Source organism: Chiloscyllium plagiosum, unplaced genomic scaffold (genome assembly GCF_037043375.1).
Source record: "Chiloscyllium plagiosum isolate Xiang-an unplaced genomic scaffold, Cpla_swu_hap1 HiC_scaffold_26, whole genome shotgun sequence".
Classification (NCBI taxonomy): Eukaryota; Metazoa; Chordata; class Chondrichthyes; order Orectolobiformes; family Hemiscylliidae; genus Chiloscyllium; species Chiloscyllium plagiosum.
In genome coordinates, this window is record NW_028270164.1 from 22,617,252 (window position 1) to 22,630,781 (window position 13,530).

Sequence of the window (13,530 nt, forward strand, 5' to 3'; positions counted from 1 at the left end):
GCGCATTTCAGGGAGGGAATTCTGATGCTTTGGGATGAGATGGTCGACTGCATAATTGCCAGTTGTGGGACACAGAGGCCAGAGTACAATGAACAAAAGATTGTAAAGGAATAAGTTCGAGGTAGGGAGGTCTAAACTTTTAATAGACCCAAATGTTAGGATGAGAATTTACATTTAAAGTATTGAAGTATCAAAATGAGCAGCACAAGAGTAGCACCCACCCCATGAAAGGATAAGGGCAGTGGAGATTGACATTGGGCTGGAGGAGGGGGGGGGGGGGGGTGCAGCACTGTCCGGTCTACAGTTCACAGAGGATTTCAGCACCCGAAAGACTGAAACCGAAGTGACCAGGGTTAAGGCAGTGAGAGGCATTGGTCCCTGTATTGAAGGGGGCATGGAATTCGAAATTCAGTTTGGCACCAAAAAAGACAATGAAGGTTCAAACTGAAACAACAGTGGCTGAGGAGAGAGATGGAATAGGCAGAGCATCAATATTTAATTAGAACAAAACTCTGTTTCATATGGGACTTAATGCTGTTCAAGCACAGAAGCACTTTGGCAGAGGCAATTTAAAGCTACAGTTAAATCTGCTATGAACATCTGCATCTGATTCCAATCTGCTTTTGGATGTAATGTCAAGAGGTAGCTTGTATTGAGACAGCCAAGGATATATTCTTGGAGAATACTAGAAGTAACCTAATGGGACTAACAGGTTAAGTCATTGCTGGAGATATTCTTGCTATGATCGAGTGTCTAAAAGTGAGGGAATTCCTACATGCCTGAACAATGGAAAAAATGTGTTGAAAGTAGATGGCGTGTTTGACTATGTCAGAAGATAGAGGAGAAATGGTATTAAGTGCAACATAGACAATATTGTTTGTGAAATAGATCATGACTATCAATGTTGTTGTGGGAAGAGAAAGTCAAATGGACAGATTCAAACATGGAATTGCAAGAAATAGGACATTGATTTGGAGAGGTCAAAATGGGAAGTTATCAAGAGTTTAGATGGAAATTGAGGTAATGGGAACAGGAGTCAGGTTGCTCACCAAGATGAGCTCAAATGATGCATCAAGGGAGGTGCAGAGAAACCAGAGCAGGCTGCTGGCTCAGGAATTGGTAAAGGAGCAAACACAGAATGTTATTTCTCCACGGGCACAGAAAGGACAGCTGCAGCACAGGCTGCTTTAATCACAAAGATTGAGACCAGAAATTCATTAGCTTCTTGCATTTTTTTTTTTGGGTGGGGTGAGCAGGTATGAGGTTATGGGTGTATTGATAGTACAGAAAACAGCAAAAGGAGCATGTTGCCACACCAATGCCCTATCTTGCCCTTCTCATGACCACCACCTGCCCCAAGTAGCTGCATTGGTCTGTACAGTCCCCTACAGACTCACCCTGACAGTGGAAGAGAACCATCCTTGCTTGCAAAGTTCCACCGATGAGTAGAGAAAGAACATCACTGAATCGGGTTTTTGCTTCAGTATCCACTTGGTTGTCATTCTTCCTCCTAAAACACTGATTTCAGATGGTGCTAGAAACAGCATTGACACAATCTAAGACACCATATGAAACCAGCTTCCAGAAGAAACCATGTGAACCATTCATGTAGATTTCAGGATAACGTCCAGTTTGCCTTAAAGATAAAAAAAAAATGCTGAGAGTTTGGCAGACTCTGAATTGGAAATATTCTCTTCTGCCCAATTTTGTAAATCTGACCATCTATTCAGGTTTGTTCTTAGTTTATTACATGACATACAAAAACATAACAAGAGGAACTGGAAGAGGCTATATAGCTCTTCAAACTAATCTGACATTCAATTAAAAAAAAGAACTTCAGATACTGAAAATCAGAAACAAAAACAGGAATTATTGGAAAAACTCAGCAAGTCTGGTGCATTTGTGGAGAGAAATCAGTGTTAATGTTTTGGATCCAGTGACCCTTCTTCAGAGCCTAATAAATTCAATAACCCAATAGCATTCAATAAAACAAGGACTGATCATAATTTTTAACCTTGATTTTACTTTCCTGACTAACCCTATTCTCCCTGAAGCCCATATGGCATGTTACTTTATACAGTCAACTTTTGTTTTGCCATAGGAAGCCAAAAAAAAATCCAATCATCCATTTCTTGTTATCTATTTTTGGAAAAACAATTCTTAAAATTCACATTCATTTAATGTAATTTTTCTATTCTGTTAACTTGAGTTATATTAACTAGTCATCCAATTTGGCAATACAGTATTCAGTTGCCTGTTCAATGATACCAAACATATTAAAAATCCATAAGTAATTTAAATATTTGCATATTTTACCCCAACAGGAAATTAGAATTCTATTTTACCATTCTTCTATGAGTACAGTACACAAGATAGGGATGCAAGAAGTCTGAAATGGATTGGTCAAAAGTGACTGATGTATCAGCACACATATGAAATGGATATTGTTGCACATAGACTGAGAGATAGCATCTTCAGCATCTTTCACATTTTATTCAGTTTTCGTAAGAGCTGCAGGTCCTGCTGTGAAATTGTAACAATCACATCTTTTCAGGGGAAAGGACAAGCCAGATGATTGGGTTCTGGAGGATTCCAACCATTCTCTCTAACCTTAAGGTGACAAAGCCAGATACCATGACAACCAATTCTATTACGTATTACCATGAGGCCCACAGTGAAACCAGCTTTTTCATGAAGTAACATTTTACGCACAGTCTTAAAGCAACATTTCCACCATATGGATTATTCCAGGGACACACTGAAACACTTTAGCCATCTTGATGTAGCCTGGGTTGGAGCGATTTAGCAATGCAGAGCGACGAGGGTGGCTGAGGTTGTTTTCCTTCAAGTAGAGAAGGCTGAGGGGGTATCTGATTGAGGTCTACAAACGTTATGAGGGGCACAGACATGAAGGATAGATAAGGAATAGGACATTAGAGGGGATTTGAGGAAATCCTTTGTCACCAAGAGTATTGTGGGTATCTGGAAGTCACCGCCTGAATGGCATTTAAGTAGTATTTAGATGAGCATTTGAAATGCCATAGGGTAAAAAGCTACAGGCCAACTGTTGGGAAATGGAATTAGAACAGAAGAATGTTTGATGACTGGCATAAATACAATAGGCCAAATGACCTATGTCTGGCCTGTAAAATCTCTATTACTATATTCAAAATAATGACCACATAGATAAAACAAGACATGTTTAAGTCACAAGCAACATCTGGGTCACATGCAGGACAAAAAGCAACTCAGGGCTGATGTGGACAAAAAGGAATTGCTGGAAAGCCATTGCTATATTCTTCAGTATAGACATATTCCCAGTTGCTTGAATGTTATTGGGATTTGTGCTAGCCTGTATCTTAAAAGAGAGACACAGTACTTTGATAGAGCTCATGGCTGTCAGTCATCCAAAAACTGAGATACCATGCATAAGGTGCCACTGATTGAGTTTTCTCCTGGCTGATTTCAAGAACAAGTCATCCTATCGTCCACACAGGTCAATACATGCCAACAAAAAACCATCCCATAACATATTATAAGCTAGAACAATGTGGATGTGACAACACTGAGAATAGAAGTTGGGAGGTCATGTTGCGGCTGTACAGAACATTGGTTAGGCCACTTTTAGAATATAGTGTGCAATTTTGGTCTCCCTCCAAGAGGAAGGATGTTGTGAAACTTGAAAGGGCTCAGAAAAGATTTACAAGGATGTTGCCAAAGTTGGAGGGTTTGAGCTATAGGGAGAGGCTGAACAGGCTGGGGCTGTTCTCCCTGGAGTATCGGAGGCTGAGGGCTAAACCTATAAAAGGTTTATAAAATCATGAGACAAGAGGATAGGGTAAATAAACAAGGTCTTTTCCTTGGGGTGGGGGAGTCCAGAAATAGAGGGCATAGGTTTAGGGTGAAAAGGAAAAGATTTAAAAGGAACCCAAGGGGCAACAGTTTTATGCAAAGGGTGGTTGGTACAGGTATGGAATGAACTACCAGAGGAAGTGGTGGATGTTGGTACAATTACAACATTTAAAAGACATCGCGATGGGCGTATGAATAGGAAGGATTTACAGTGATATGGGCCAAGTGCTGGCAAATGAGACTAGATTAATTTGGGATATCTAGTCAGCATGAACAAGTTGGACCAAAGGGTCTGTTCCCGTGCCATACATCTCTGTGACTCTAACGGCATTGAAGTGGGAAAATCACAAATATTAACAATCAAATACTTTTAATGCAAAAGGAATATCAGCATGTGCACTCCCCCTTAACTGCTGTTCATCCAGTAACAACTCATCCTTTCAGGACAAAGGGATATTCGGCGAGTAGCTGGAAGAAGTCTGGTCACTTATAAAAAGTAGCATCACAGGAAAGTCACCATCCATCTGCTGAGTGAACACAAGAGGAAACATGAACTGCGTCACTTGCATTTATAAAAGTCTCTTAACCTCAGTAGTAGCATTCTTGCATCGCGAAGATGTGTAGGATTAGAAAGGAAATTAACATTTCATAATTGATTTAGTTTATTTATAATTGTTCAAAGTACATTAATTGATTAATCTAAACATATATAAATTGTACTTAACTGCAACCAATGTTGCTTCAGCACTTTAATATTACATGACTCTGCTTCGCCTCTCCATGAGGTTGTTAACAAACAATGCACGTTTATTTGACCGTTACTGCTACAAATCCAAAAGGCCCCGTTTACCTTATTTCTACTTGACATCCTAGTTCAAGTTTGAATTAGGCAGAGTTGATATCCTCCAAGTTGATTAACCCTTATCAAGAAACCATGGTCATATCTATGCCTCTGCACTGCTGTTGTTTTAATCTGTTCTATAAGTGAAAAAAATTGACAAAAGGTAATCAGGTGTTTTTAAGCTTGTAGTTGCCTATCTTCTTGACTACTCAAATCACTCAAGACTATGTAATAAAGTACATTTCACTACTTCACGGTTCTTGGATATTCTATAATAATCTGTTCAAATTAGTAGTTTGTGATCTGTATATATGTATTAGTTTATATACCTTTGAGATTCAAAGCAACTACTTACTCTATACTCTTTGTTTTTCAAAAAAAGGAAACTCCTACTTGCCATTCAACCAGAGAGACAAAACAAAATCACATAACAGTGGCCTCTCAGAGACAAAAAGCCAGTCATAAGTGATTGATTTAATGGAATTTTGCCAATTAAAGTGAAGACTGAGAGGACAGGCCTATGGATAATTGATAGTTTAAGGAACCAGACAGGAGACAGTGAGAGATGACATCAATCACTATCATGTTTAGGAGCCAATTAGACATTGAACGCATGCCACTCAAACAATTAGCATTAAGTCTGACCCCACCTAGGCCAATCAGAATGTAAAGTTATTGATCATGCTATGGATTATGACTTGCAAGGAGTTATTAAACAACAGCTTCAGCTGACCAATTTGGGGACAGTTTGAAAGAGAGGTTATCCTGCTGTCCAATTAGAAGCAAAAGACTCATGGTGGAAAGGGGCCCTTCGGCCCAACAAGTCCACACCCACCCAGACCCATACTTCTACCATATACACCTTCACCTCACACTACGGGCAATTTAGCATGGCCAATTCACCTAACCTGCACATTTTTGGACTGTGGGAGGAAACCCACGCAGACACAGGGAGAATGTGCAAACTCCACACAGTCAGTTGCATGAGGTGGGAATTGAACTCAGGTGTCTGGTGCTGTGAGGCAGCAGTGCTAACCACTGTGCCACCGTGCTGCTTGGGGAGAGACCAGAGACCAATTATTGACCTATGTTCGAAGCTGAACTGGAAAGCAAGAGCCAGGATATACCAGTTAGGTTGCAACCCAGGCAAATCAGCTTATTATTTGCAACACAAGTTTCCTGACGTTCCTGCAGCAGGCTATCTCCTGTTGCCTTATTGATTGAAGTCCCAAACAAACAAATCAATATTCTGATTGGAGTTTAAACTGCAACCAAGAACTTAAACAATGCAGCAATATGACTGACAGGGGCGACAGTTTGGTAAACTAAAGTCCTGATTTTCTGAGGCCAGCCAAAACCAAGACTGTGCTTGTTTAGGTTACAGATTTCCATGGTATAATTTTGATATTCAAGGTCCTACTTAAGGAATAGGAACACCGAGACTGACCAGCAGCTAATGGTTAGGAGTTATAATAATTGGTCACTCAGCATATCTTAGGCAGTTGCTGCTGAGTGGGCAAACACACCATTATGTGCATGAGGATAGTAGGTCACAAGGAACTCTTCCTTTCACGGAGACACCTTGAAAATTTTGTTTATTCAAAGCGCAGCAGTTGATAAGGATTCTACTGGGATAGATGACCAATCTCTCTAAAGATGAAAATGACATGATAAGTAAGTGCAGTCTCACAGGTCTCTCATACCTGGGGAAAAGAATACCTTATCACTTCTGGAGAAATGCCAAGTGCATCTTTGCCAATATGAAGCCAGGCCTCAATAAAAAAGGTTTCTCTTTGGTGTGTTTATGCAGAAAACTTCTGTCTCTTTGTTGCACTCATAATAAGTCAGAAAGATTAAGACCATTCCATTCATTGTGCCCGTGCCAGATCAGAGATTTTCAATTAATATCACTCCTCTGCTCTTCTCCCTGTGTTTCTTTTTCTCCCCAAAGTCTTTGGTAAATGTTATTCATGATTCTGCTTCCACTTCCACTGTCTTTTCAGACAGTGCATTCCAGGTCACACAAACTTGCTGCGTAAACAAATGTTTCCCCATGTATTGATCACCTCTCGTGCTTTTGCAATAAATCATCTTCAATTTCTATCTCCTCAATCCACATCACTCATTGTCTTGAGCATCTTTGACCATTGTTAATCCCTCAACTTAACCGAACACCCTGTCATCCCACGTATTGTTCTTATAATTCTCTTCATGAACATTAACCCTCTCCCTCCTCCTGCCCTGGAGGTTTCTCCAAGGCCTTGACCTTCTTAAAACATATGCTGCCCAATACTTCAGCTGTGGTCTAATTAGAGTTTCGCAAAACCTCATTGCTTTTGTATATTATACACCCATTATTAAAGCCAAGGATGCAACAGGTTTCTCAACTTGTCCTGCCTCCAGGATTTGCATACATATATCCCAGAGTCCAGCATCCTTTATAAAGTTGTACCTACTTACACTTAATATCACTTCTTATTAATATTTTCACATAAACCTGCATTTCATTTCATACGTATGCCTACTTCATCAGTGCAAATCCTCCTGAAGTATGTTAAAATCCTCCTTGTTGCTAATACCAAAAGGTAGGGAATATGTTCATTGGCAACAAATGCAGCAATTAGCAGCCCTGTTTGTACCAAGTGTTGCCTACAGAAAAGCCACTTGCCCCCACTAGCACCACTGTGCTGCTCAAGAGGCAAAAGGTGCAGATAAAGAGAGATTGGAGACCAGAATTGACAAGCAACCAACCATCACAAAATCAATACCTGGAGGAAACAGCCCTCACTCTCACAGGAAGTGGTAGAAAATATTGACAATGCAATAACAATCTGCAAGATCCAAGAACAATTATGAGAGATTTAATTTAAAAAAATACAAGTTAATATGAGCCTTTCCAAAAGGAAGGTACAAGAACACAAGTGCCATAATGTTTCCAGGCAACTGTGTATTTTTTCTGTTGGCCTATGCAAACCTTTCACATATCTTTACAATCTTCCACTATTCACCCTGCATACCCAGAGGGCATACATTACAGCTTGACAAGCACACCTTGACAGAGCCTCATATGAAAACAATACAAAAGAACCCAGCTACAATGACACCAATGATGGACGACAACTCAGCACAATGCACATACTTCTGCTGCTTACAACATCGCAGCAGAGTTACTCTTTTGCACGGCACATTGCCACTTTGTAGAAAGGAACCAACTTGAAGTGGCAAAGGGCACAAAAATTACTACCCCTTAAAACCGTCTTGAAGCAGGTCATTGTGGAAACCCACCTGTCTTGAAAGAATATTCAGAAGTTTAAGTCTGCTGCCAGGAGACTTAAAGTGTCATCTCATTCCTAATATCAATACCACCGTTCATTATAAAATGTAGCGGCTGTAATCTCTCCTCTGGACTCCAAAGGTCTGTCAGTAACCATGGTCACTTTTAGTGATATATGCCCAACAGCACCAGAATAAATAATAAGACACCAGTGGATACAGGCTTGAATGCAGACATGTATCTTTAATAAGCCATGCGCCATTATTCATTAGCATTATTACTAGTACCAATCCAAAAAAAGTGAGGGAATTGTTCACTGTTGTATAAATTGGGTACAGTTGCCAAGTTTGTTGCTCAACTGGCATTTTAATGACTGTATGCTTGTGTTATATTTGTAATTAATTCAAAAGAAAACAAAATGAGCATTTGTAACAGTAACACCAAGTGTTTTAGAATAAATCTTGCACCAGAAATGCTAATGGCTAATGGGGCACATCCTTCTCCTTTTATTGTAGTTGACATATTCGAAAGACAATTTCCAATTGTGTACTGGATTTACATCAGCCTGACAAGGTCTTTGCTGGAGCATAGGGAGGGACCATCCAGTTACACTGGGGGAGGTTGGATGATAATCAGACACCATAAGGTCTTTGCCAGAACTCAGGACCTGTGATGAAAATACCATCCATCAAAAGCTGTTGCCAAATCAGAAGCCGGCGGTTCTCCACTGGTGCTCAGTGTCACTGGAAATAATTGCAGCTATACCAAACATGAATCTAGGATTGTCAAGGGACCACAGGTCAAGAGATTAATGAGAGCAGGATGGGGACCATGGAGTTGGGTGGTAGCAAGGAGGTAGGACTGGCTTTCAGTGGCCTCCCATCTTTCCGATGACAAATCCTTTGATTAGGCACACAGTACTTCAAAGAAAGAGAAAGTTGACAGGTTTATGCTAAGTGACTTCAGGAGATACAGGAAAGTTATGTGGCTTCTATTTATTCCTGTGGATTATGGGTGTGTCTTTTAGCTTTTAAGGTTCCTAACTGATATCCATGAGGTTGGCCCTGGATTCCCAGGTCAGCGCACCACCTTCTGACTTAATCAGGGCATCAATAGATAGATAGAGTCTCCACAATGGGCCCATCCTCCAGAATTTTCACTGCCACAGGGTGCATTAAATCCAGCCTGACCTGAATGTTGTGACTCATGAATATTTGCAGAGCTATCCAGAGTAGTGTGGGAAGTCCAGAAGAAGCACAAAAAAAAACAGAATGCTTAGAAGCTTCATTTCTGAGAGAATGGCAGTTCTGGAGCCCAAAATGAAAAATCATCTCTAAGAAGATCTCGGGCTAACTTGGTTTATTAGACAACACTGCTGAAGGCAAGGCTGCATTGGCACTGTAAACTTAATACATATTTATGTTGCACATGGAAATTAGAAACTAAACCACTCATGAAATTTCAAATAGTTCTGTCATTACACAGGACACAGTGGCTCAGTGGTTAACACTGCTGCCTCATAGCACCAGGGACCTGGGTTTAACATCACCCTCGGACAAATGTCTGCATGGAGTTGCATAGTCTCCCTGCGTGTATGGTGCTCTGGTTTCCTCCCACAGTCCAAAGATGCGCAGGTTAGGTGGATTGGCCATGCTAAATGTCCAGAATGTCTAGGGATTGCAGGTGGTGGATTAGCCATGAGAAATGTAGGGTTACTAGGATGGGTGGTGCATCTTGGTGGCATGCTCTTTGGAGGGTTGGTACAGATTCGATGAACTGAATGGCCTACTTCCACATTGTAGGGATTCTATGATTCACTGGTGATCCAACCAATAGTTTCTGAATTACAGACGACATTTTCTCTTGAATAGTTAACATCTACAGGATTCATCTTAACTGTGTCATGACAATGAAGTGATGGCTTGAAAGTGACATTTGATCACGTACTGTCCCATTAATTATATAGTTATTGTCAGGCTGAGAATGGTGTACAAATCATAGCTGAGTTTCCACCAACTTCAACTAGAAAGTCACTTTAAAATGTAAATTGTTATCCGTGCATTAACAAGACTCTGGTTGCAATTGCGATATCAATGATCGAGGTATAAATATTCCACCTATTAACTTTAAACTGTCCATAAAGATTCTTAAAAATGCAAACCAGTCTAAATATTCACATTTTGTGCAAGCAAGGGGTACAGGATACAGTGCTTCATCTACAGGGAAACAATACATACAGACCAAATAATGAACTACAGAAGCAATCACCCCAACACCCACAAACAAGATTGCATTAGAACATTATTTTGGCCATCCACTACACACGCACAGAGGAACTATGAACAGCAGAGGAAAATCACCTACAAAGTATATTCAAAAAGAATGGGTACCCAATGAATACAGACTGCTGATTTCTTAGCAACAAACCCAAACAAGCAGACAAAATGTGTGTAGAAACCCTAGCCACTTGCCCCTACATCAAAGACATTTCGGAAGTGACTGCAATACTGCTGAGACCTCTTTGCATCATGGTAGCCCACCAACCCAACAACACACTAAAATAGCAGCTAATGAACTTGGAAGACTCTATACAGGCAACAAGCAAAACTAATGTCATTTACAAAATACCTTGCAAGAACTGTAACAAACATTACATTGGACAAACAGGCAGAAAACTAGCCACTAGGATACATGAACATCAACTAGCCACAAAAACACATGACCCACTCTCACTAGTATTCTTACATACAGATGAGGAAGGACACCACTTCAACTGGGACAACACACCCATCCTAGGACAAGCCAAACAGAGACACACGCAAGAATTCCTAGATGCATGGCATTCCAACCGGAACTCTAGCAACAAACATACCGACTTGGATTCCATTTATCCCCCCCTCCGAGGAAAAGAACAGGAAATGACATCACCACAGGAAATGTTGTCACCAACCCAAGGAAACCTAAACACGTAAATAGAAAGCCGGCCATACCACCAGTGCTTCATCTGGAGGCTCACTGATGTTACCTAGTATGGTGACGAAACGCCTGTAAACGAACCATCCCGCTCAGCGAACAAACCTACATCCAGAACTTCAACTTGAGCTACAAATCTTCTCAAAACTTGCCAGTGCTTCATTTGTTTCAATATGAAGATGACAACTGATGACAAAGGCTTCCCACGCACAAGACAATTTTGTGTTTTTACTCCTTGGATTGAGATGAATAAAATCAAGACCAAAATCTCAATGGATAGGAAAGTGCATTAGCAAAAATATCCTTTCATTCCTGATCACAAAGTATTACTGAAGACATTTCTGCAATAAAACCGACATAACACCCTCGGTAACAGATATGCAAAGACCCAAAATAAGCTGCTTATGCTGGAACAGTCAGTGGTTGCACCTTTCAAAAGAAAAGGACTTAAAAACTAAACACAAGTTCCAGCAAAATTGTTTTCTGAAGATATTCCCTATAATGAGAATTTGATGCTGAACCAAGAAGTTAGCAAAGTTTTTTTGAGGAAAAAAAAAAGAGGTTGTTGCAAACAGCCATTCTGGTATGGAGAAAAAAAAAAGCTTTTGAAATATTTAGAAGATGACACTGAAGTAACATCTTTTTTGCACCTCGGAGGATAATAAAGCAGTTAATAAACTAATAATGTTTCTGGATGGAGACGTAACATATATTAAGGAAGAAGCAGAGACTGAGGTAACTGCCATGAAGTTAGAACATGGAAAAGTTGTTAAGTTCTCTCCATAGGAGTCCTAATTCTTTTGCAATGGAGGATAAAGAAAAGATAAATTGCAAGGCTTAATTACTTTGGTCATTCATTTGCTTCATTGTTTTCCTTCTTGCAATCTTGACTTCGGCCCTCCCTCTAAATAAAGGCTAATATATTAAAAGCGCAGCAGGTCAGGCAGCATCCAAGGAGCAGGAGAATCGACGTTTCGGGCATGAGTCCTTCTTCAGGAATGAGGAGAGTGTGCCAAGCAGGCTAAGATAAAAAGGTAGGGAGGAGGGACTTGGGGGAGGGGCATTGGAAATGCGATAGGTGGAGGGAGGTTAAGGTGAGGGTGATAGGCCGGAGTGGGGGTGGGGGCGGAGAGGTCAGGAAGAAGATTGCAGGTTAGGAAGGTGGTGCTGAATTCGAGGGGTGGGACTGAGACAAGGTGGGGGGAGGGGAAATGAGGAAACTGGAGAAATCGGAGTTCATCCCTTGTGGTTGTACAACCTGCAATCTTCTTCCTGACCTCTCCGCCCCCACCCCCACTCCGGCCTATCACCCTCACCTTAACCTCCTTCCACCTATCGCATTTCCAACGCCCCTCCCCCAAGTCCCTCCTCCCTACCTTTTATCTTAGCCTGCTTGGCACACTCTCCTCATTCCTGAAGGGCTCATGCCCAAAATGTCGATTCTCCTGCTCCTTGGATGCTGCCTGACCTCTGCGCTTTTCCAGCAACACATTTTCAGCTCTGATCTCCAGCATCTGCAGTCCTCACTTTCTCCTAATATATTAAAACCCCACTTAGTTTTCTGTGTTCATATGTTCACGAATAGTTCAAGTTTTAAATAAAAATCAGCAAAATCAAAGCCCAAGGCACACAGTCAATTAAATAAATCACATTCACACCTGGATTTGGGCAGCCACTTGATGCAATTGATAGAAGGAATGTCAATACTAGAAGTTAACCAATCAGCAAAAGAGTTAAAACAACCTTAAGCCTGGAAATTATCTCATTTCAAAACAATGTCTGAGAAAGTGTATGAGAGTTAATACCTGCATTTGCGAATTACCATATATACTCTATCTCATGGAAAAGCCAATCTCATGGAAAAGTCAACCCCTATTTCTGACCAAATAACTTGGAATTTTCCACATATGTGTAAAAGTCGACACTCGTTGTCCACAGATAACAGATTAACGTTTATGAGTCAGTCTGCCGGCTGTTCCGCTCTGCTCTGGGTGTTCCAGTCCACTGGCAGATATTCCTGCTCCGGGTTTTCAGAATTACCATAATTCATTTTTTTAAATCTTTGTTTGTTTAGAGATCAAAGGGCTTCTGCTAATGATACGGTATGAATTTTGACAGGCATGAACTTCAGCCCCTCGAAAGTAGTATCCTTGTAATGGTCAACCCCATAAATTTAACCTTAAAATGTAGTCAAAAAAATTCAACTATTACTCAAATATATACAGTATTTCCCTATGGCCTTGTTCACTTGTTACTTGAGTTCCATTGTGGTTTTACTCTCTAACAGGGAATGGATCTGAAAAAAGGCCAGTAGAAAAACAGACTAAAACTCTCAGTCTGATTAAGACCATTGGCCAAGTTGCTTTACCGAAACATTAACTCCTTTTTCAATCTCAGATGTCCATAAGGTTACTTCTACCTTATCATGCTCCCCCTTGTTTGAAAACTACTCACCAAGATTTCAGCTCAGACCACTCTGACTAAGGGCCCAGTGGTAATGAGGGTAAAACTATATTCTGTAACTCAAGTTTTAGGGTAGTCAAGAAGATGCACTGCTGTAACTCATCAAAACTCTTCCAACAACAGCATC

At 40.6% G+C, this 13,530-nt stretch overlaps 1 protein-coding gene across 3 annotated transcripts in view; it reads right to left on the reverse strand.

Moving 5' to 3' along the window:
- Nucleotides 1-320: 320 nt before the first annotated feature.
- Nucleotides 321-13,530, reverse strand: part of LOC122563182 (uncharacterized) — a 103,546-nt gene continuing 90,336 nt past the window's right edge. For 2 of the 3 annotated variants that reach the window (XM_087973573.1, XM_087973572.1), the window contains one exon: nt 321-4,379. The gene's annotated coding sequence lies outside the window, so the exon portion shown is untranslated. Of the gene's footprint in view, nt 4,380-4,702; nt 4,831-13,530 lie in introns of all 3 variants that reach the window. The other variant, XM_087973571.1, reaches the window with a different exon arrangement.